Source organism: Mustela erminea, chromosome 16, assembly GCF_009829155.1.
Source record: "Mustela erminea isolate mMusErm1 chromosome 16, mMusErm1.Pri, whole genome shotgun sequence".
Classification (NCBI taxonomy): domain Eukaryota; kingdom Metazoa; phylum Chordata; class Mammalia; order Carnivora; family Mustelidae; genus Mustela; species Mustela erminea.
In genome coordinates this window covers 38,772,050-38,791,691 of record NC_045629.1, presented here as the reverse complement: position 1 = coordinate 38,791,691, position 19,642 = coordinate 38,772,050, and the positions used below count along the sequence as shown (strand labels likewise).

Here is a 19,642-nt window from a genome sequence, read left to right as displayed (position 1 = left end):
GCTTCTGAAAATGGAACAACATGTTATTTCACCACCAAGTTAGAGGTTTTAATCTACTTTACTCGTGTTTCTACCTCCAGCCTAACTTGATTTGGGACTGACTTCTATTGTGACCAGGCTTATCTTCCCAAAAATACTGATGACATTGTATCTTTCTGTTGGGTTTTTAGGTCAATAAGTTAAAATTAAAACTTCTTATCTCAGCACATACACATCTTCAAAATCACCCTCAATCTACTATTACAGCCTCATTTTGGGACATTTCTCTCTTTTTGTGTGACATTTCCAAGACATTACAGAACCTTTTGCAACTCTTTTCCTTTTTAAGATGTTCTTTTCTCTGGAATGACTCATCCTACTCCTTTAGCTACTCTGGTCTTTAAAAATATCTGTTTAACTATCAGCTCAAATATCCTCTCCCTAATAAAATCCCTAATTTCCTTAATGAGAATTACTACTCTGCAACAAACTTTGCTCACATTTCTGCAACAGCACCTATTAAAATGTGCTTAAATTATTAAAATATTCAACAGCACATTTAATTGAAATTTATCTATTTCTATCTGTCTTATGATCAAAAATTTGAACTTTTTAAAAAGAGACTGAATCTTATTCATCATTGCAATTCAGTCCTTAACACAATGTCAGGTTCAACATAGGACCAATAAATTATTGAGTGGATGAAATGAAACAGTAATTGATGGTTTTATTATAATTTGCTGTATAATTTTTTATACCTTTGGATATAATATCTATGAATTAGTGAGGAATGTTAAAGTCCTGGATAATCATTGTTGATTTATTCTATTTCTTTTTTCTCCTGTCAATTTTTGTATTTTGGCACTCTGAGTTTAAGCTCTTACGTAGTTTGGATATCTATGTCTCCTAGAATAGTTCACCTTGGCCCTTTTTTAGTTCTGAAATGTATCTTTTTTTATTTTTATTTTTTTGAAATATACCTTTTTATCTTAAAGTATACTTAGTCTGATAGGAATACCAGCTTTCTTATGATTTGAGTTTGCATAGCATATTTTTTCTTGTATTTAACTTTCCACATTTCCCCCCATATATTTACTTGATATTTAAACTACTTTCTTACAAACTTCACGTAGTTAGGACTTAACTTTTTATTCAGTCTGGCCAATTTCTGCCTTTTTTAATTTGAGTGTGAACTCTTTTTACATTTAATATGGCTAATGAAATGTTTGGTTTTGTTTATTATCTTGCTATTTATTTTCTATTGTCATTATATTCTTCTGTTGGCTTTTAGATATATCTCTGTGATATGTAAAATAAATTTATGTAAAAGATGCTTCATCCTTCCTCATGAGAGTTAACATAAATATCTTTTTATGCTTGAAATTGTAGACAATTTCCTGCCCCAAATGTTCTTTGGATTATTAATATGCTTCTCCAAAATTGCTCATAAACATGTCTCCAAAGAATTGAAAAGCACTTTACCCCAAAAGCCTGAAAAATTGTAGATAGATAAAAATGTAAGTTCATCTACCGATAAGACATTAAGCTGTTTGAGAGCTTTTTGCTGGGGCTACCTGGTCCAAAAGTGACAAACACCTGCTGTACCCCAATGTTATACATAATTTACCTCACCCATGACTTTGAGTATAACCAACCAGAACTAGGTGATACAATCATGAGCCAGTAGAAGAGAAGAGATTATTACTGCCCTGGTACTCCAGTCAGCATGCAAACCCAGAAGCCAGATGACATTGAACATCAATAGCATGGACTTCCTGAGTATCTCTCAAGTGCACTGAGCTGGTTGTTGGTCCCATGCATACCAACCATCAGAAACTGCTGATACAGATCAAGGTGACCCACCAGTAAGCAGGACAGATAGCATGAGCATTCTTGTCCCCTCCGCTTTTCTTCCTTGCAATTGACACATAGCTTATTGCAGAATTTATTTAAGCTAAGTAGTGTTCTTTGCATTTTTTGTCCTCTATACTACTTTCTCAGAGACATTTTGAAACCAAGGCTCAGTTTTGATTTTCAGGTGATTTTACCCAAATTAAAAACCTTATTCACCTTTTAAAAAAGAAAATTTTTAGTCATTCTAGTGATTATAATATGTATCCTGAACCTATTTCACTCATCCTAGAATTGATATTTACGGCTGCAAGTATAATGTAAGGCATGCCCATTTATTTTCTTCCCAATCTTTGTGCTAGTGAACTAAATACCTTGCATTTATCTTACAAATACCATAATACATTTTTATTGTTGTCTCAATTATCTTTTTCAAAAAGCCAGTTTCATTTACATGCATTAAAAATGACCATCAATTGTCTTTTAAAGATATTAAGAACAGAAAAAAAATTAGTCTTTTATCTTTCCCCATATCATAGTCCTCCTGTTTTTCCGTCCTTCCTTTAGACCTATGTTTCTGTCTGGTATCATTCCCTCCAGCTTGAAGGACTCCTCTAGTGTTTTTTATAGCATGGGTCTGCTAGTGATAAAAATCTCTCAGCTTTGACTTCTCTATAATTTTTTTTATGTTGTACTTATTTTGAAGGATAACTTACCTGAATATAAATTTCTAGTTTTCAGTCTTAAAAAAATGTTGAAGATGTAATTCTACTGTTCTCTGCCTACCATTGCCTTTGATGAGAAGTCAACACCTATTTTTCTCATTGTTCATCTTACTGTAACTAACATCTTTTCCTCTGACTTCATTTAAAACTTGCTTTTTCTTTGGTTTTCAGGACTTGGACTTTGATGTGTGTAGTTGTGGTTTTCTTTCTTTCTTTCTTTCTTCCTTTTTTTCTTTCTTTCTTTCTTTTTTTAAAGATTTTATTTATTTATTTGACAGAGAGAGATCACAGTAGACAGAGAGGCAGGCAGAGAGAGAGGAGGAAGCAGGCTCCCCACTGAGCAGAGAGCCCGAAGCGGGACTCGATCCCAGGACCCTGAGATCATGACCTGAGCCGAAGGCAGTGGCTTAACCCACTGAGCCACCCAGGCACCCTGTGGTTTTCTTTCAATTAATCCCACGTGGGCTTCATTGAGCTTCTTGGACCTATACTTAATGCTTTTGATGAAAGTGGAACCTATCTATTCATTATTCAAATGTAGCTACTTGTTTCGTTTCTTTATTTTCCACATCAAACAAGCCTATATGTTTGACACCCTCACACGATCTCATGAGTCCTCATGATCTGCATTCAATTTGATCTTATCACTTGTTCAACTATTACTTGGATTTTCTTGTAGCAAATATATTGTCTCATAATGCAGTTATTAACTCACTGTAATTTTTTTTTTACTAGCCTGTGAGCTCATTGAGTGTGGAGGATTGTATTTTCTTTTAATCTAAGTTATGTTTAAACTGTTAGTGCTCTGTAAAAATTTGAATGAGTCAATATCAGATGGGAAATGAGACTAAAGGCTACAAGATTCTGACACCAAATTCTCTATTTTTAGAATAAAATTCAACATTTTAAAAAGGAACCCTATATGTTTATGACATAATCTAGAAAATACATGTCAAAATCATTTCCCTCTGAGGTTACATGTCAGTGAAAATGGCAACTATTAACACATTATTTTCTAAACCATATATAATAGAGACTCAGAGAAGAGATTTTCTCTCAAAGGAGACTGTAAATAATGGGGATTTTTTTTCTCAGACTAATGATGTTGCCACAGTGATCTATGGTTTACACTCTCATGTCAGATAGACTTTCCATAGGATTAAAAGGTTTACTAAAAATACAGTCATTCATTGAGTGCTGGTCATGAGCCTCAGAATTCACCACCTGGAATTTGTTCTAAGTTATACAACCTGACACTAACCTCAAGATATATTAAAGTGACTGTCAGAGGTTTGCCACTGTGAGTAAGTGCACTATTAGGGTGTAAAGATAACGGCAGTGATTTATTGTTAGGGAATCAACCTGGGAAATATGCTCTTTCTTATTTCCTGTTTGTGATTCTTGAGTTTTCTTGGTGGCACCAACAACATATTTCCTTTAACACAGAATCATTACATGCAGTATAAAAAATGTTGCATCTTACCCGTAGACCTAAATTACTTCTCTACATTTATTAACAATGCAACAAGTTCAACATATATGTTAGCTTACACTTGTTCTGTAAATGACAGTATCATATTCTAATCTTACAAGTATTGAAGACTCTTTCCCCCCACAAATTGTACCTCTCTTAGGGGGAAATCATGAATCACAGATTCTATGTAGTACAGTCTGTTCATCTGACCCACTTAACATAATAGGAAAATTAAAGTTACATGTTTGAATAGGTTGAGATTGGCAGAAATGCTTGTGTATGTGTTTTGGTTTTTGTATGAAAACTAAAAAATAAATGCTCTAGGAAATCTTCTTTTTATTTCTGCTGCAGGAAAAAGATACTCAGCTCCTTATGATAAATCGAGACTCATTTTACCAGACATTTTGAGATTCTCTGCACTCCTGGTATATTTCTTTCTTTTGATTTATCATATTAGTATAAGAAAAACTGCATGAGAAACACTAAAAAATAGTGGTGTATTTCCTTAATAGGACTTATTCCTCTTAAATTATCTATTTGCTTATTTATCTTTTTACTGCCAAACAATATAAATACAATGATGAAAACACATTTTACAATCTTTGCACTTAGAGTAGTTTTTTGTCAAAGATGGGAATTCAAAATTACATGTTACATGCATGAAGGAATGTAATGATTGACACTAATTGATTATTTTAAATGGGAATAACTTTTTAAATCTTCATTAGGATATTACCCATGGAATATTTTTTTCCTCAAAACATTTTTTTAAGGCAGTCAGAGTACTGTAATTAGTCTCTATGACAACGTCATACTGGAAATTGGGGATGGTGGCTATGGTGAGTGTGACATAAGAGAAAATAGAATAAAAAAAAGTTTTCAGCAGAAAGCAAATTTATTCTGCTCCCGAAGCTTATTTTTTATACTTACTATAGACTTTGTTCAATGCTTTTACTGTCTACCTATTTTCTAAACATACCACTTAGTAAATTGCTATTATAATGTATTTATCATACCGAATGGTAGTATATTTGCTTAAAAATACAAATTGCCAACAAGTTAATACTGTATGTGTATGTGTGTTGTCTTATATATAACTTAACACTTTAAGTTGCATATTTGAAATTTGTATGCATATTTAGAATTAAATTATGTAGTATTAATAGCTGTCCTAACAGTGCTCATCTAGAATTTAGAATCTAGAATCTGGGAAGAAAAAAATCTGACTTGAATATACTTTATTAAAATATTCAATAAAAGAAAATGCTACTAAAATTCTTTTATCTATTTTTGGAGAGTGGATGGGAGGGAATGAATGTATACAGAGCAAATCTTTGAATCTTGGGCACTTTGCCCAATTTATTTAATATTCAAAAGGGTGTTTGCTTTGAGTTTGAACCTTAGATTCACTATCTATTATTTGGTTTCAGGAAAGCTTCATTTCAATCTACCCAGTATATAAAGTGGGAATAATAATCCTTACCTCAGATTTTACGCATATAATGTAAAGCAACTGATGTAGAACTTACTAAACAATACCTAATATATGTTAATGGAATAATAATGGACTAATGGTTAAGCCAGCCAACATACAATAGTGGCCAACAGACCAACAACAGTTCAGACATCAGCCTACTCTGTGAGGTTTCTGGGCTGTATCCCACCAAAAGGACCCAGCATCTACAGAATAAGTTAATTATGATGTCCTTGCAAAGCTTAACACTGATTACTTGTGATAACTTATGCATATGCAGCTTAAAACAGAAGAAATTTGGTTGCAGGTAATTTGACTCAAGTCTCTAAATTTGTGTTACTAGACATAATTCATAAGCAACAGGTGATGTGGACTCTCAGGCATGAGTATCATATGCTAGAACTAAAAACTTTGAGATGAAAGGTTTCATATCTCATTACTAATCCCTGGAGCCATTTCATCTTCAGCCAAATCATAAATAATATATATCTCCCCTGGAGAAACTGAAGACAAAAATACTGCCGTAAAATACAGCTGGTATCATAAATCTGTTACAAAATCATACCATAGTCGTTATTATAAAACCTGAGTAGGTGGGCCCTACTCACATCATAAGTTCCTTGTCACTTAGTTTAGTACAATATTACAAAAGAATATATAGGATTATTTCTTAGCCTAAGTTCAGGTACCAATATCCTAGTTCAAATATTAAATTTTTTCAACTATCATAAGATAATCCTTTAATATATACTTGATGGATTATATACCAGAATGTTATATGATTATATTTAAATTATATTGGATAGGGTTACATTCTAATTATAGATATTTATTTTAGGAGTATATTGGGTGTCATTATTAATGACACCTTAAGGCAATGAGTATTAGATTTTAAGTTTATTCAAAAATGAAAAGAATTAAGTTTGTAGTCATAACTGAAGGGAATTTAAATTGTATCTGCATTCACTTCTCCCGTGTATTGCATGTTTCAGTTATGTGAGTAAATAGAAAGGGAAAAACAATTTGTAAATGATAGATGCAAACATGTGTCTTGTATTATCCATCTCATTGGTGTCTATCTTAGAAATCAGAAAGGTAAACTTACTGTATGAAAGAGCTCTCAGATGAGCCCTGGAAGAGCTTGTAATAGAATGTCAAAGGGGTCTGAACATAGAGCGACCAGATAAAAAAGAGTTTTCAACTAAATAGCTTAAACAAAATTTTTATTACCAAGGTTAGGACACCCTAAATGGGAAGGATATTGTTGTTATATTTCTGTATTACCTGGAATATGTATAGGGAAAAGAAATTGTTTTCTATAAAGGATAATTGTAGTGATCTCACTTTATAACAGTTTATTAAACAAATTCATATAGGGAAGAGTACTCATCCAAGATTCCAAAATCAGGTGAAATAGGATTCCAAAAACTTGGTATAACTCCAAATACCTCTGCAAACAGGTATCCAGTAGGAAAAAAAAAAAAAATCCACTAATTTATTTTCTATTTCAATACTTCTGGCTGATCACCTAGATATTAAAGTTGATAAGGTACCATAACATGCATGAATAGATTTATTATCAGAAGTAGTATACTAACACAACTCAAAGCAATTCAAAATGTTACAGAAATCTAGCATTCTGTAAAGCCATTAAAAGAAAACTGATAGTGTCAGGGAAGCTTTACCAGGAAGGACAATGTCAGTTCATTGGGAAGAATGATCCTAAATTGCCTCTTAAGGAGGAACAAAGTATCCATTTCCTTGCAGTCTGGAAACACTGAGCGGAAATGTCCTTCAGAATGGTGGTTCCTGTAGATTCTGTGGAACAGTTGCCGATTGCCTGACCAGAAAAGAGCAAGAGATGACCTCTCACTCTCACTGTTTCCTCTTAGAATCATTACTTTTCTATTGATACTCATAATAGCAGATTTGCAAAGGGATTACTCATAATTTTTATCAGGGATGGTTACATGTTTTAGCAATTTAGAAGTCATCTAGCTTAACTGAACATTTTTTGTGTTCATTTCATTTTATCCTATAATGATTTCTAACCAAGAACAACGGACACTCCTTACATCTAAATGGTCCAAAAGCATTTCCGGGTAAGTTAATTTGGCTAGCAGTTTAGTTACGTGTGCTCCACTCTTTACTAAATCCTCACTGCAAGCATGAAATGATGTCAACATCGGAGAAAAATACGTAAATGCCAGGAAAAATGGAAGGTTATCTACCACATCTCACAGAAATTTGGAGGAAACTCTCTTACAGTTGGGGCAGATGAGAAAAGAATGAAAAATACATCCTTTACTGGGCCAATTTACAACTTTGTTTCCTAATATTTTCCAGTTTCTTGGGGAATTAATTGTAGTCTTTGGCAGACTAGATAAAACTTCAATTTGGAGGCATGAATCCTGGAAAAAACAATTCTTCTACATTTAAAAATTTGAGGAAATTGACCTTTAGAAATAATATATTTTTTCAGAAAAATGATTTGAGATGATAAAATAATTTTGAACAAGCCCAATAATATGAGATATGTTCTAAATGTTCTCAAAGAACTATCTCCAAGAAAAGTACTAGGACAAAATTATTTTATTTTCAAGTTCATGTAAATATTTGAGGAGCATATATATTCCTTTTTATGTAAATTATTATAGGACATAGAAGATGTGTAGAGCTTCTAAGCTTCTTTTATGAATCTGACATAATTATAACACAAACACTTGTAGATGGTACAAAAGACACATTTATACATCAATCTTACCAAGAGAGATATATGTGTACATTTCTGAAATTAAATGTTTAACACAGATCAAGCCATATAGCCATATATGCGTACGTGTGTGTGTATATATAAATATTCATATTTTTATATATATAAAGTGCCAATAGTACAGAGGACAATAATAAAAGGATGACTTATCCATAAGGAATCTAATATATTCCATAAAATTAGGATGTACAATGGAGAAAAGCACAAGATTTTCTTGATAAACTTTAACAAAAATGTAACCAAATTCAGTAGTACTTTTAAGTATTTTTTTAATCTTAAATTTTACTTAATTGTGTGAAGTGGGGACAGTTTCATTAAATGCAAGACTAGGACAATGATGTCCTTTATCACTGCTATTATATAATAATTCAGGGGAAGGTTTAGCCATAGGATGAAATGACAGAGGATAAAATAAATTAGATATATGAACTATAATAAAAAATATAATTAGAACAATCTCTATATAATATGATTATCTACTGAGAATGCCAAGAAAGTAATAAAAACTGTAAAAAAAGAAATGGAATAGTGACATGGTCTATTACAAAATCTCTATAAAATCAAATAGCTTTTCTGTATGCCGTCAATAACTCCTTTGAAAACATCATGAAAAATGGCTTTATCACAGTAGTAATATAAAACAAAATACTAAAGAATGAGACTAAAAATAAATGTGCTAGGCTTATTTATAAAGAGAACTACAAAATTTTAGTAACCACAAATTTTAAAAAATGTTTGATAAATAATTAGAACATACAAATTTTCTATATAACAACTTATAAATACTTAGCCTTTTTAAAGAAATCTGTAAAAGATTATCTTTTAAATTTATAAAATAGATTTTTTGTTGTAGAAGATGGCATGTATAAATAGATGGATATGCATTGCTTTAATTTTTTAAAAATGTACATCAACAGTACCACAAACAAAATAAAAAACATCTACAATAGAAAATGGTAATATCCTTCTTAGATGAAAAGCTATTAAAATCAATAGAAAATAGATAAAAATCCATCAGAAATACATATATATGTTCAGTAAACATATTGAATAGATTTAGGGTTAGTAGTAATCTACGACATCCACATTAGACAGTGTAGGGGTTGCAGTTTTGCTCATCAATTGTTAAACTATGTTAATAGTATAGGTGAAGAAATGATCAAATAAAGATTGAGGTACTTTTTATTTTATTTTGTTGGTTTCAGTTTCTTTTTTAAAAAATTATTTTGGATAAGATTTTGCTTTAATTACTATTGCTCAATTAGCCAGCATACAGTCATTATTAGTTTTTGATGTTTTTAGAAATAGACATTATTAAGGTTTTTTTTTTTTACCCACTACAAATTTCTTTTTTTTTAATTAATTTATTTATTTTCACAAAAACAGTATTCATTATTTTTTCACCACACCCAGTGCTCCATGCAATCCGTGCCCTCTATAATACCCACCACCTGGTACCCCAATCTCCCACCCCTCCCGCCACTTCGAACCCCTCAGATTGTTTTTCAGAGTCCATAGTCTCTCATGATTCACCTCCCCTTCCAATTTACCCCAACTCCCTTCTCCTCTCTAACACCCCTTGTCCTCCATGCTATTTGTTATGCTCCACAAATAAGTGAAACCATATGATAATTGACTCTCTCTGCTTGACTTATTTCACTCAGCATAATCTCATTATTAAGGTTTTGATGAAGCACGGGTGTCTAATATGTCTGAAAATTTTGTTTTCAAATGTTTGCCTTGCCAATTACTAGTTGCGACTATGAGCAAACAGTACTTGCCATTCTCCTCACTTTCCTTGCCTCGGCAACTTAGATAATAATGCCTACCTCACAGGACCGGGAAGATTAAAAATCCTTAATATAATTGCCTGGTAACATGACTATGAAGTAAACAGAAAGTGCTGAATAAATTGTTATTACTGTTATTATCACTGTATGTTTATTTATAATCTAAGGACCTTTAAATTAGGTTTCAATTTATCTTCCTCCCTTTTTTTTGGTAATGTTCTTTAAAATCTATGAATAAAGAGTTCTTTTAATTTTTTACCATTTTTTAATTGTTTTTATCTTTTTATATCCCATAGCATGTCTTGAGCTAAGCAGAACAGACTATTTAGTGTCTGCTTTAGGTGTGATCCAAGTTCTCCATTCAGAACTGTTTTCCTGAAGCTGTATATTCCATTAAGTTTTTCCAGTCTGATATATGAAGCTCTCTCATACTGATAGATTATTAATGACACATGTTGACAGAGTATTAGTATAACTAAATCATATTTAACTTTTTAATGAATTAGTGTGTACTGTATTAGGTATAACCACACCTTGAGTAAACTTCATTAGCTACCATAGTGCCAGTGTGCAAAACTAAGGTAATGCACTCTAAAAAGTCATATGACTGTAACTTTTTTATTTTTATTTTAAATTTTGTACACTTTGCTGGGAGTATAAGCAAGTTCTTCATTTGTCAATGCAGGCTCTTAGCTGATTTTAGATTTGACTAAGCTTTCTCCTCTTACTTTGAATTTGCTATATATGTATATACACACACATATATTAGAATCTGCAATACATATAAACAGAACTAACTCCTCACAGGTTTTGAAGCAGAGATCATTTTTCCTCTCTGCTTGCATTTCTCCTCTTTCAGTATGCCTCCAGTTCCTTTCCTTCCTTCCCTGCTGCCGCGTGCCTTGTCCTTGTGCCTTAAATAGGCCTGCAATCAATGGACAAGCCCTGTTTGTATTTTCTTCAAACCCTCTGCCAGTGCTAACCTGTCCTGTATTCATTCCCTTTCTTTAGGTTCCTGCTAAATTACTAAAGTTAATCTGAGTTAGGTTAAATCATTAGCTGGCCTTTCTAGACATTACTAGATTTGACTGTTATTCCCTCCTGGTAACATTCTACTTCAAAGACGACCTTTAACAACTAATTGTAGTGTTTCAGCAACAGCTTAAACAGTAGGGAGATCATTTGGATCACAGAGTCTTGTGTTCCTTTTTAAATGACAAGGCATGTGTGAATGTTTACACCATGTGTTAGTTTTCTACTGCTGCTATAACCACAAACTTAGCTGCTTACAACACAAATTTATTGTTCATAGTTCTATATGTCAGAAGTCTTAGTAGATTCAGTTGGTTTCGTATCTCTGGTTCTCACCAAGCAGAAATCAAGGTGTCAGTGAGCTGAGCTCTTATGTGAAGGTTCTGGAGTGGGAGGAATCTACTTCTAGGATTATTCAAGTTTTTGGCAGAATTTACTTCCATACTGATAAAGGACTGAAGTACCCGATTCCTTGCTGTCTCTCAGCCAGGAGTCCTTCTTGGCTTTGGACCCCATCCGTATTCCCTGGTTCATGGCCTACTTCCATCTTCAAAGCCAGCAATGGTGGCTGGTCAAGTCCACTCTTGTATAACCTTATGTACAACAGTACAAATTCACTTAACTTTTTTCTTGGAGGATAGGAAGCAGCTGTATTTAGACAAGGAATAACCTTTGGTGGCAGGTGAGGGAAGAGGAAGTCTTGTTTATGCATTTTTACTTACCAACGAATAGAAAATGGATGTCTTGTGTCATATGGGTTGTGGTTTCCATGACCTTTGGACTACCCCATGGCAGGAGGGAACTTGTTTCATATACAGAAGCTCAGGCCTTAGGCAAGATGGGATTGGGAGGGAGACAAACCATAAGTGACTCTTAATCTCACAAAACAAACTGAGGGTTGCTGGGGGGAGGGGGGTGGGAGAAGGGGGGTGAGGTTATGGACACTGGGGAGGGTATGTGCTATGATGAGTGCTGTGAAGTGTGTAAACCTGGCAATTCACAGACCTGTACCCCTGGGGATAAAAATTTATGTTTATAAAAATTTAGAAAAAAAAAAAAAAAAGAAGCAGCTCAGGCCTTATATCAAAGATTTCTATCTCGAGTGTGGGACCTCTTTTCTTAGTATATTCTTCAGGGCCCTGTCTATCGACCCTCAAAGTCATGCATCCACAAAAACATGGCACTATATACAAAAGTTGTTCTTACAGGTGAGCAAAATCATCAAACATCTGTAGGGAACTGATGCTTATTCCCACCGATCCATTTCCCTCTTTTGTTTCCTCATTCATTCATTCCATAATAATATGAGAAGGCTTTACTAAGTGTCAGGAAGTACTTTGTTGCTAGGGCTACTTCTGTAAAAAAAAGTTAGACAAACTCCCATCTTTGAGAAATATTCTAAGTTGATAATACAGTCAGTAAACAAGCAAATAGATACAATATAGATTGTGAAACTGTGACATATTATATAGAATAATGTGATGGAGAAAATGAGGGATAAAGATTGTCTTCTACTTTAAAGAGGATGTTAGAGAAAACTTCTGCAGGAAAAATGCACACACATAAAACCATGCTTCTAGATATCCAAAACATTTTAGAGCATTACACAGGTGGGACATGTCTTAGAACTCTTTTAACAACACTAATAATGGTAGTAGTGTATTTATTGCATGAATAATCCTTTAATTTTTAATAAAAATATCACTTTTAAAAAGTTAATTAAAACTGAAAGCAATAGTTGACTTACTAGATTTGGTGACGTGGCCATAATTTCATATTGGTGGGAAAATATAGACCTTTATTGCTTGTTTCCACTTAGAGTCTAGAAGGAAAGAAAGAGAAATTTTAGAGCTTCTGCCAGCCTCATAGAGCAAAAGGTTGAGACCCAGAGTAACTGGTGTTTTTGTTTTATAAAAATATTGCTGGGCCTTTGGACATGCAAAGTTACAGAGGAGATCTAAACTCCTTTGCAGAGTAAAATAAGGGGTATGGAAATGTCCAACATTCTGGGGATCTGAGAAAATGGAAGAGAAATAGGGTGATTATATCTTTCTTTTTTTATGAGAAGGAGGTAGAGTCACATGGAAATATAAAATTCCATCTCAGAGATATTTGCTCAAAGTAGAAACCGGGGAAAATGAAGGAAAAGGAATTGGGTTCAATGACTGATGATAGAGTATGGGAAAAAGTGACACAGGTGTAGATGATAGTATATTTCTTGGATGTATTTTCTTGTAATCAAGAGGATAGAGTATATGCTTGTTATGAAGGAGTTAAAAACCAAAAAAAAAAAAAAATTTCTTTTACCCTCTGAATTGCCAGACACCATGGGATTCTAGGCTCTCGGTGCCCATGGGGGGGTGTTTATGCACAGTTACTTTAAATTTTAGAGGATAAGTGTCATTAGCTGACAGCAGGATTATATTCATCTAGTGGTTCTGAATCTTCCAAACAGTTTTGTGAAATAGGTTTGAAATTGCATCCTCTCTCTAAAAGAAGGGGAAGAAGTTAGACAAGTTGGAGTTTATTTTCGTATGAGGACAAGGTGTAAGTGATACAACTTGACTCTTGATTCAGTCTGGCTTTGTTTTGAACTTCTAGTTTTTCTTCTTCTTCCTCCACCTCCTCTCTTTGGCCTCCTCCTCCTCTTTTATTGCCTCCACCTCCTTTGTGTTTTGACATTCTCAACATCCTTTGTTCATGTTCTTGTACATTTGGAAAATAGGAAGTACTTGTAATTGGCAACAATTCCATTTCCTGACTTCTGGGCACTAATAGCAACTTCTGGCTTTTCTAGATCACATCTAAGTTGGTGACACCTAATTTTTATTATTAAATCTCTTTCTGCTTTATATACTTTACATACTTATACTGGGTTCTGTTTTCCTGAATAAAAATGACTGATCTTTCTGATCAGTTATTTATGATCTTTTTTCCAGTCTTTCTAAAGTACTTTTCTAAAATGCATTTTGTTAAAGAGCTGTTTACCTTAGTGTGAATGCTTAGGGAATGTTGTCATCCCTTCAACAAGTTTTAAAACTCTTACAGCTCCAAAAAGTTTGTAAAAGACCTGAGTGCAAATAAAACCCATGTCTATTAAGCTCCTGGAGTGGAGTCTGGTTAATAGCCTGAACCCAATATTACTTAGGACTTGTGTTATCAATAGGGCAATATTACCTCCAAGAGAGCAAAAATTGGTTCTTGATAGGAGAAAGCACCTCTTTTTATATATAAAGCATTGATATACATATAGTGGTGCATAAACAGATATGCAGTTATTGGTGATATTAAAATTTTACGAAGTGAAGGCAATTAAGAAAAACAATATTGCAAAATCTCCTCAGGGGAATGATAATGGGGAAAAAAGAGAAACTTTCAAGAAAAGTAGAGGCTGATTTCATTCCAAGAACGCACCTAGAGTTTATTTTCATGCCATCTCAGAATTTAAGATGTACCATGTTATAAACTGTGGGTGCCCCTGCATCATTCAAGAAGATTCTGTTGTCTCTTTTAGATCAGATTCCCATTTAAAACCATAATTTAAAGATAACAGGGTCCAGAAAACTGCTATCTTATGGAGGGCTCCAAGTGGTTCCATAATCAGCCAAGTTTTTTATAATTGCTACTCTACTGTAACTATAATATCCCATGACTTCTGGAAGGCTGGTTCTATATAGCTCTGTGATGCTGGAAAAAATTAAGATAGTGAACCTGATTGTTCTCTCTGATGGCTACATCTATGTCCATTTCATGTTCCAGAAGCAGGGATTTCTTGGATGTATTTTCTTGTAATTTCTTCTGTTAATTTTACTTTATATACTCTTAATATGTTTTACTTTGCTCTTACTATGTTTTATTTTTCATTATGAATAGCTGATAAAACCATATATGATTTCTAGAATATTCAATTTTTATTGAATTTTCTCACCCTTTCTCATCCTGTCATAGGCCAGCATCATATTTAAAGGGATAATAAGTGCTTATGAGAAATTGGATGCAAATAATTAAGTCCTAAAAAGATCTCTTAGACAAGGGCATATGTCAGTCCTTAAGAAGAATTATACTTCTGCAGTAAAGCTTTTGTTAATGACTGTAAATATTATATATTTAAAAATGAATAATGTTTCTTATTAAGAAATTTCACTAAACAGGAATTGTTCTATTGATTTTTTACCCTCTATGGCAATACATCCTGAATATAGAAATACTTTCACTGTGAGGAGATGAATCATTTTTGGTTTATAAGACCTCTGTCAGAGGGAAAAACAGAAATCAATAGACTTAAAGTTACAACCTAAATTGTTTAAGTAACAAGAGATACAAAAAGTAAAGATTTAAATGGATAATTGAATTATGTGTTGTGTATGTTTTTTTTTTTTTTTCCAAGTAAATTGATGAAGCTGTAGATCTTATTTTTGGGAACACACAGAAAACAAACCAAAATGAGACTCTCACCATCAGAAAAGGAGGGATCTTAGAGCCCTCTCCAGGCACATTTTTGCTCAAATTTTTTTATCCAAATGTGAAAAACTCATTGTATTATTTTTATTTTTTAACCTACTTCATTTTTTTCTTGGAATTACCACAAAATTTGGAAGGAATCTAATAGTTCATTTAGCTGAATTTTATTTTACTAATGAGGAAACTGAGGTTCCAAAATATTAAAAAGAAAAGTGGAATTGGAACGTTATAAGTCTTCTATCTCCATGTTACAACTCTGGTTTCTCTCCAGATCGCATAAATCTTTTGCCTTTTCTATCTCCATGTTACAATCTTGTGATGTTTGATATTGTTAAATGTGTCTCCATAACTACATTCAATGCTTTTTACCTCAGATCCTTCTACATCTCCCAGAATACTTAGAGCAGGAAATAACCAATGAACATTTGACTAGTAATGACTGCTTGGAGTGCTGTGTCAAAGGAGTCAGTGAAACAAATCTTCACATGGCTGGCACTTTCTCTTTGTCAAGTGTCTCCTGAGATGTCACCACTGCAGAGAGGACTGTCTGACTACTGCCTTCCATCACCCATTTCTTTGGTCACATTCTATCTCCTTTCTTTATGTGTTTTTCTATAACTTCTTGTTATCTGAAGTTATCTGTACTTCCTGTGTATCAGCTGTATAGGGGCCAAAGGCCAGCTGTCCAAAGATGGGCCACTCTGGCATGAATATTATTTTGAGCTAAAAGCAATACCTAACAGATTCAGGAAAGGCTCCTTACCTCCCCATCAACTGTCTGTGTATATCAGGCAGAGAGCTATTAACGGAGATTAGGCCTTAGCTAAGAAATTTATCTGCATAACATGGTAAACTTTGTTTTCCAAACATCTCCTCTCACCTTCCAGCTAATAGGTCTTTCTGCTCTTTCTGTTCTCATATGAAAGTCCCTTTCCTTAGCTCTTACAAGCCTCATGTTACCTCACTGTCTGAAATTTCCACATCTGTGTGGATTCCCCTGGATATATACTATTAAATTTGATTTCCTCCTGTTACTCTATTTCATGTCAATCTGATACTTAGTCCAGCTAGAAGGACCTTGAAGAGCAGAGGAAATTATTCCTACCTGACACCTTCTTCCTCTAATAGAAAACGAACTCCACGAGAACAGAGATTATATCTTTCTTATTGTTTTATTGTGTCTGCCAGGGTTTATTAGAGTGCTGCCATATAGGAAACACTCCATAAATATTTGTGAAATAATTATTTTAAAATACATATACTACTTTGCATGTTTCCTTATGTTTCTAAAGTTGTATTCACAACTCTTATTAATTGAATATTTTTAAAACTTCCATTAGGAGTTCAATATTTAAAAATTCTTTATGTAAAAAATGTTTTAACACAAAATATATTTTATCACATCTTAATTCATTTATATGATATCTAGAGCAGGTTAGGTTTTCTAAAAGCAAGAGCTATCTGTATACATTTAGTGTATACTTGGATAGAATTTGTCTATTAATTATTAATGATTTATATACCATTTGGGGAACAGTGATTAGTACCTATGGGATAAAAATAGACAAGAAGGGTTTGTTGAGTAGATTTTTTTTTTTTTCTGAAGACCATATAATAGAGTCTGATGCTTTTGCTATGACAATAAAAAGTTCTATCACTCACACTGGTGTATCTACTGAATTACATAAGGAAGAAATGAAAGCCAGTTTTCATAAACCAAATATAAGCCTTGTATATTCGGGAAGAAGTTGTTGTAGATAAAACAACAAAAACAAAAAAACAAAAGTAGCAAAATTCAGTCTTTTTTGTAGCTGAATTCCATTCCTTTGTACTTACAAAAAAGAACTTTTTTAGAGATTAGAGTTCAATACCACTTCGTTCTATATTCATTATCTTAGCAACATTGATTGTACTAACAATTCCAGATAAAGTGATTTGACTCAATCTTCAGCTTATTTCTTCACATCTACCATTATTAGTTTTTTGGGATGGTACCCACAGCATCTATCTCCTGCCCATCCCTTCCACTCCATTTCTACTATTATCTCCTCACTATTATGTTTCTCTTGAATTAACTACAATAATCTAACCAGGTCTCCTGGTTCCCACCTTTCCCTCTCTGAAACTCACAGTTTACAAGGTAGTGAGTATAACATTTTAAAATGTAAATCAAATGAAAATTATACATAAAATTTGTTCTTTCTACTAGAATATACACTCTAGGAGAGCAAGGACTTTATCATGTGTCCACTGCTATATGCTTGCTCCCAGTTGTAAGAGATGATGGGTTCTCAAAAAACTCTGTTGAATAAATCACTAATGAATACATCTTCAAAAAGAATGTTGGTAGGCAGGGACAGAAAGTGTTATCCCTAGAGAAGTGGATGAGCGGCCAGGATTTTCTCCCTTGTCAGCATGCCTCTTATTCTCCCTTTCTGGCTTCTTTCTTCATCTTGTCTCACTCTCTGCGTCACTATCCCTTCTGCCTGCACCCTTTGTTTTCCTCTATCTCTTGGTTAGTGCTCTGTTGCTGCTTTAATTAAGTTTTTACTCCATATGCTGCTTGTCTCAGAGGAAAGAACTTGTCTGTAATGTTCATCAGTGGAATGGGCCCTGGGGAGATTAGCAATGTGTCCTCTTAACTGATCTTTAAAACATAGGATATTTGCCAGAAAACTGCACATACTCCATCTTACCAGGCATTGCCTGTTTTTACATGACATGGATTTGAATACCTATATCACCCAAGCCACCTTTGTGCCCAGTCTGTCACAGATCTTATAAAAGCAGGATACTAGACTTGGACCCTAGTTCTCCAGGGATTAGTGTTGTCTTCATTATTGAACAAATATCCTACAGTTATAGTTTCATTCTTCATTATATATTTTGACAGCCTCATCAAATTTTTGACTCAAAGGCTGAAATCTCTTCCACACACATTGTCATTATATAAGGTAAAACACATAAACTGTTTAGCATCGTACATGGACCATAGCAAACACATAAAAATGTGGTATTTTAATAGTTATTAATTTAGTTCATTGCTAGTAAAATAATAAACAATTTTCTTTAGACACTTTCTTTCTACTCCCTGTAGACACAGCGAACTCTGCTACTTATGGTCTATATTTCTCCATTTAATCCTCAAAGATAAGCGTCTCTTAAAAGCTTTTCTGAAATCCAGACATACTATTTATACTGTTGCTCCGACTGGTAAGCTAATGGAAAAAGATCCTCTTGGTTTCTTAAATATATTATCTCATGGGAATTAGCACCACTTCCTAGTATAGGAAATCATTTTAACTATGAAACACAGAGATTCAGGTGGCCTTTAGAGTTGTAGATCATCACAGGTAACTGGAAATTCAGGTACTTTAGGGGAAAAAGACAACAACAAAAAACCTCAAAAGTCCTTGCTTTTCTGCCAAGTAAACTGAATTTCCTCTGATTATATAGAATTACATAATGATGGGTCCTGGGAAGTATTACTGAAGGTACCTTTGTTAAAAAAAAAAAAAAAAACTTAAAATTTTTCCTGTTTTGTAATTCGGTTACAATGCAAATTACAAAATTGTTTTGATCACTATGAACAGTTTATGTTTCTTTGGATGCTGAAGAAAAATTGAGGACAATGATGGTAACTAAAAGTTATCATCTATTAGAACATTTTGTATATTATAGGGATTAATATACAGAATATGGATTGATAGTCTTCACTTTTACTATTTCTACTTCTATTTAAAATATGGGTAGGAGAACAGCAAAACTTAAAACACAGTCTGAGGGCACTGTTAATAAATTCCTTATCAAAGAGAAATTTCTAGCTAAAACAAATATTCAGGAAATAACTGAAATGAGTACTACTGAGAAAGGGTAAATATAATATCTGAGTAAATATTAGTAAAAATAAATAAGAATATAAATAATTGCAAATGTAAGAATAATTCTGGGAAAAGGGCATTTTAGTATAAAATAAATGTCTGAGTAGAGATTAAATATGTATAATATTTTACTCATTTCTTGAAAGTCTGTCCACTAAATATTTTTTCCTCCCACACACTGAGCTCTGTCCTGAGCCTTTTT

At 33.3% G+C, this 19,642-nt stretch overlaps 1 long non-coding RNA gene across 1 annotated transcript in view; it reads right to left on the bottom strand.

Moving 5' to 3' along the window:
- LOC116575457 overlaps positions 1–11,922 on the bottom strand; it is a 28,411-nt gene extending 16,489 nt beyond the window's left edge. Inside the window, exon 1 of the long non-coding RNA XR_004279785.1 lies at positions 11,821–11,922. This is a non-coding gene — a long non-coding RNA (uncharacterized LOC116575457). The remainder of the gene's footprint in view (positions 1–11,820) is intronic.
- Between the last annotated feature and the right edge of the window lie 7,720 nt (positions 11,923–19,642).